This window comes from Equus caballus, chromosome 9 (assembly GCF_041296265.1).
Source record: "Equus caballus isolate H_3958 breed thoroughbred chromosome 9, TB-T2T, whole genome shotgun sequence".
In the NCBI taxonomy this organism is placed as follows: domain Eukaryota; kingdom Metazoa; phylum Chordata; class Mammalia; order Perissodactyla; family Equidae; genus Equus; species Equus caballus.
In genome coordinates, this window is record NC_091692.1 from 86,144,669 (window position 1) to 86,150,653 (window position 5,985).

The window sequence follows — 5,985 nt, forward strand, 5'->3', positions numbered from 1 at the left end:
AGACGCCAAAGAAATGCTGTTCCTTTAAATTTTTCCCCTTTGTGACTCACAAATGAGTAAATTCAGACAGCAGCTGTTGAGGTCAGCAGCAGAAAACACTTCCAGGGCAGCATTCCCAGCATTGTCAGGGTGGGAGGATGAAATCAGGTGGGCCAAGCAACCCAAAAGTCCTGATTCGAAAGTCTCTACTGCCATCTACCGACCCTTGGGGGATTTCATTGGCAAAAAGCCAAGAAACTACATAGGTGGGAGGGTGGAAGCCCCTGTAGATCTTCCCAGGCATAATGGAAGGGACCTTATTGACCAATTAATTCACCTCCTCTTCTTCCAAATGCGGAAGCTGAGACCCAAAAAGTAAAGGGGAATGCCTGCGGTCACACCTCTAGGCCATGGCTCCCCGTATCGCCTGGATCCAGACCTTAGCTCTGCCCCACTATCAGTGAAGCTGGCTTGGAGAAGAGATTCTGCGAGGCATCTCTTTCCTCTCCATGTTCTGTTCCACCTCCTTCCTTTTGCACCAGCAGCCCCAGACTAGACCTGCATTGATATTTTCTTTTCCTTCTAGAACCCGTGTCTCACACTATCCAGGAATCGCTTTCAGGGAGAAAGCGTTGAACCATTCGAGTGAAGATATTTGCTTATTTTTTTAACAACATGGAGGACACGGCAGATCCTATTTAGTAGACACTCAACATGCCCATATTATAGATAAGCAAATGAAGGCTCGGGGACACCAAGGAATGTGCTTGTGACAGTGGTTCCCAACGTGCCTGACATTAGGATCACCTGGGGATATTTCACTACCTGCAAAACCCAGGCCACTCCCCTGACCAATCAAATCCAAATCTCTGGGATGGGAATCAGGCAGCAGTAGTTTTGAAGCCCTTCCCCCACTACGTGATCCCAATGTGCTGACGGGTTCGGGAGCCACTGGCTTATATTCATCAATTAGTAGATTAGACAGCAGAGCCCCAGGTCTTTCAACTCTCAGGCTGGTGAAGAATATTGCTGCCCACATTTCAGTTGTTTGCCTCACAACTTTAAAGATTCTTGCCAATTCCACATTCTAACAATATTATTAATAACCTTAGAAGTGACCCCTTTTTTGCTTAAATCAATGTAGATTTTAAAGAACACTTGCTTTCACAAATGGAAAAAGAATATCACTTGCCACAAAACAAAACTCAAGAATAAAAGAATACACTTAAATACAAAAATTAAAATAAAAATGTACACGTGCATGAAATAAGGTTACCTTGTATTCTAATTTGGAGAGCCATTACTTACTGAGCGCAGAGAAAGGTACCCCTCTCTGCTTCTGACAAGACTGAAAGAAATGTGACAAAAATAAACCTTTGAGCAGCAAATATGTGTGTTCAGTTGGTGCCTTAACATGTGTGTGCGCCATTTTCTCTCTCTGCTGTTCTGTCTCTCTCCAGCCCCACTGCAGAACTTGGGGGAAAACTCCCTTCAGGATCCTCTGTGTTGCAAGTCCTGAGCCCAAGGACTGTGTGTTCTCTGCCAAATTGCAACAGTATCCTGCCCAGGGTCTTATCCAACAGCTGGGGCACCCTCACTCATTACTAAGAGCAACAGACATTCTTTTTGCATTGCTCTAGCCCTTTCCCGATTGGCTGCCCCACCTGCTGGAGTGGAACCGTCAGCTCTTTGTCCCTCAGCCTGCAGACCAGCTCCACGAGCCACATTTCCTGCAGGTGAGTGTCATCACGCTGCTTGCTCAGAACACAGCTGTTTGGCAAAGGGAAGCAGCAGATGTGAAGCCCAGGCCCAACTGCGCTTGGCAGCAGCATTCTCAATCCTACTGACCCACGGGCAGCTGAGAGCGGCTGTCTTAATTGAACAAAAAGAGGGTTAATTAGCAATTACTGGGGATGACACAATTTGTGTCTGTTTTGAAAATATTTGGGAATCAGTCTTATTCAACAACCACCTGGAAGTAAACTGGTTATCCAGTTTTTTTCCCAATCAAATAGAATCATCACCTGTACACCTTAAAAAAAACAAATGTTTAAAAACTAATAACTGCATTAGCATATGGTCGATTTGTATATTTAAGGAAAAGTAGAAATGCAAGAAGAAGTGAAAAACATTTATGGTCCCACCACACATAGAAAATCCATTATTAACCCAAGCATGATAATTCTTCTCTCTTCATTGTATACCTTATTTTGCATTTTTATACAAAAATGAGTTCATTCAAAACATGCTACTTTGTATCATTTGTTTCCCATAGCAATATATGACAATCATCTTTCTGGCATTCAATGTTCCTGTATGACATCATTTGTAATGAACACCAAATAGTCCATTTACAAATGAAGATGAAAAGAGCAAGGGAACTTAGGTATTGAGTATCCTAAACATTAGATATTGTATCACCCATTTTAAAGATGTAAAAACGAAGGTGGATGAGGAACGAGTTAATGGTGGAGCAGAGATGCCCATCTGCCTGGTTTCCTTACCTAAACTCCTACTGTACCTGTGTTGCCTTTGCATGCGTGGCTATAAGACTCACCTTGGAAATCCGCATTTTTAACACGGAGCGCACTTTATTATAAACTGAACTCCAAATGAGAACCTAAAAGAGGCACCCAAGGTGGCCAATGACCATTATTCAGAAAAACAAGCCGAATGGGACTTTGCCTCTGACCGAGACCAGCTGTGGTTGGCTATGGCTTCTTGCTCTGTCAACAGTCTTACGTATCAAGATTGGAAAGAACTTCTGGACTAGATATCAGAAGATCTGGGTTTTATTCTCACCTCCTCCATTCACCAGCCAAAAAGTCACGGCCATGATCCTCCATTTGTGGGAGCCTCAGTTTCCTATCTACACGCTGGGGTAACACAACCCAACTAGCCAACCTCAGAGAGTTCTAAACAACAAAGGAAACAATGAAGCACTACACAAACATAAGAGATCTTTACAAATTCTTTTATGGCTCTATCAACAGTGAATTTATCTAAACTTGATAGGACATCAAAGAATTTTAAATAGGGAAGGAAACTCTGAAGCCGACTAATTTTAGAAATAGGGAAACTGACTTCTCAAGATGTTGGGGGTTTGCTCAAAGTTTCACGGTGAGTTTGGAGCCCCGTTGGTGCTAGAGCTAGTGTTGGGATTTGCAGGGCAACATTTCTTCTATAAAGTCCCTTCAGAGTGATGAAGGGCCAAAGCCGCTCACAAAAATGTGTTGAAGGCAATTCAGTTCATTTCCATTATTTTGGTTCAGTAAAAATGAACATTGGCCACTTACGGTGACTTCTTTAGTCATCAAGTTACAGCTTCGGGGGTTTTTTTTTTACCTAAACTTAATTTCTCTCAACTTTGAGGGTTGTATATCCCTTGTCTAAAAAGAGCTGCCTGAAAAGAGCAGAGAAAAACATAAAGAAACTTGAGGCTTGAGTGTTTCCCATGCTGGGAGCTCTCACACCAGATCCCAGATCCAGCCTTCTCTTGAATCTGACCTGACATCGTTTGGTCAATTGATCACATCCCAAGAATTTGGAGAGCTGCCAGGACCGGGAGAATTAGTTACAGAGTCACGGAGCGGTGCGGCCCCATCACATGAAAACTCACTTCCAGCTTGGAACGGATTGCAAATTGCTGCATTCTGAGTGGTGTTTCAGATGACTGGGAGCTGGCCCGTCTGCGGGCAGTCACCAAAGTAGCAGAAGGAAGTCAGGGGGGGCAGGGGCATTCCAACACCCAGCCCAAGACCCACAGTCACAGAAAACAAGGTCCTTCTGGTGCTCCACCAAGCCTTGCCTTGACTGAAAGTTTTTCATCAAAAATATCAAGTTTTGCTTTGCCTTCATTTGGAAACACAGAAAGGGTTTGTCATTTAACAGCACAGGAACTCTCCTGCCCCAACCTGGAGCTTTTCCAAACTGTCCACATTGCACAAACAAGGATGACAGGGTTTCACATCTATGTCAGAACATATGTTTTAAAAAGCTTATTGTGCGCCAAGCACTGTGCTAAGTGTTTTACAGACCTGGGCTCATCTAATCCTCATGCTCAACCTGAGGAGGGAGGTACCAGGATCACTGTTACAACCAGAAACCCTGGGGTAGTTAAGTAACTTGCACAGGGTCAACAACTGGTAAATGACAACGGAGCAACTTGACCTGGATCTGTCTGACTCCAAGACCCAAGCTCCAACCACATTGGATAGATACGAGGCCTCTCCTCCCTCTACCAGGCAGAAAGACCTCCAAGTCAATAGATGAACGTTAGGAATCTGGCCTCTGTTTTGTCGATTCCAAGACCGTCTCGCATTCCTGAGTCACCCATTTCAAGGTTTTACAGCCTTCACTTCTGGAAAGTTTTCCATATGTCAAAATGTTTCATCACCCTTAATTCCTGCCCTCTGCACTCCCCAGTCCCCCTAGCTCCCAAACTCTCCTCTGAGAAATCAGTCTCAGGCCCCATTCCCATGAAACGGATCCCCTGACATCACAAAGGGATTTTTGTCTGACTCCCATCCTTCTCGTCAAAGTTTAAGCCGAGTGTTTCTTGCTGTAATCTCAGTAAAAGAACATAATTGTCCTCTATTTCATGTTGCCCTCACAGTTACAATATGTGCTTACATCTGGCGGTGTAAAACATGATTAAATTTTTTCCTAAAACCCTAGGGCTGGAAAGAGCCTGGAAACTTTATCTTTTACTTCCTCCTGCCTTCAGATGGGACCCCTCTAAATCAACAAAACATAGAAACAGCCTGTGAGATCTGTAGGAAGAGTGTTATTAACCCCACCTGACATACTTGGAAAGCAAGGCAGAATGACTGATCTGAAGTCCCTCAAGTAGATTGTGGGTAAGACAGGAAGGGAGGCAGGAGCTGGGTCTCAGAGGAAGCTCTGCCTCCCCATGCAGCCCTTTCCAGAGCATCGCTGCTCCGTTGCTAACTGTAAGCTATAGACCCTGCAATGGTACATGGACACAGAAGCACAGTGTCCTCTTAAAGGCATTCAGTTTCATTCATCTGACATTTTCTGTACTGTGCTAGGCATATAGAGGCAGATAGATCCGTTTGCCATCCCCAGAAGCTCAGGTCAAGGCCTCAGAATCAATAACCACCTGGATAACAGATCAACATGGAGCACCCTCTGTGGGCAAAGCACAGCCCTGCAAGCTGGATCACTAAGGACTGTCCTACCTCTGCATGGTCCACACATTCCGTGATGTTCTACAATGCTCTTGTAGTAGACAATGCTTAAGGCAGGCCTGAGGATGAGTCCCAGCCCAGCTCTGCCACCCACCAGCAGAGGGGCCATGGGTAAATTACCACCATGGATTGAACCCAGATTTCTTCATCTCTACAGCAGGGTTAACAATATTTTGTAAAGGTTTGAATGGTGGCCCCCCCCAAAAGGTGTGTCCCCATCCTAACCTCCAGAACCTATCAATGTGACTTTATTTGACAAAGGGGTTTTTGCAGATGTAATTAAGTTACGGATCTTGAGATTATTACCCTGGATTACCCGGGTGGGCCCTAAAGCCAGTGACGTGTCTTTACAAGAGAAAGATACAGGGAGAAGAGAAGAAGTCTCTATGAAAAGAAGGGAAGAGATTGGAGTTACACAGCCACAAGCCAAGGAACCCTGGAGTCTTCATACGTGAAAAGAGGCAAAGAAGGACGCTCCCGGGAGCCTTCGGAGGGGAACGTAGCCCTGCCAATACCTTGATTTTGGATTCTGGCCTCCAGAACTGTGAGAGAATCAATTTGCGAGGGTTTTATCAAGCCACCAAATTTGCGGTAATTCGTTAAAGCAGAGCTGGGAAGCTAACACACAGGCGGTCCATGGACCATTAAGCATGGTGCTTTCCTAGAGTAAGTGCCCCATAATGTTGTTGGCATTACTCTTGCCCTGACTGTGCTCAGAGTCAACTCAAGTCCCTTCTCATCCCACACATTCCCTGAGACCACCTAGCCCACGAAAGATGCAGCATAAAGTTAAGTG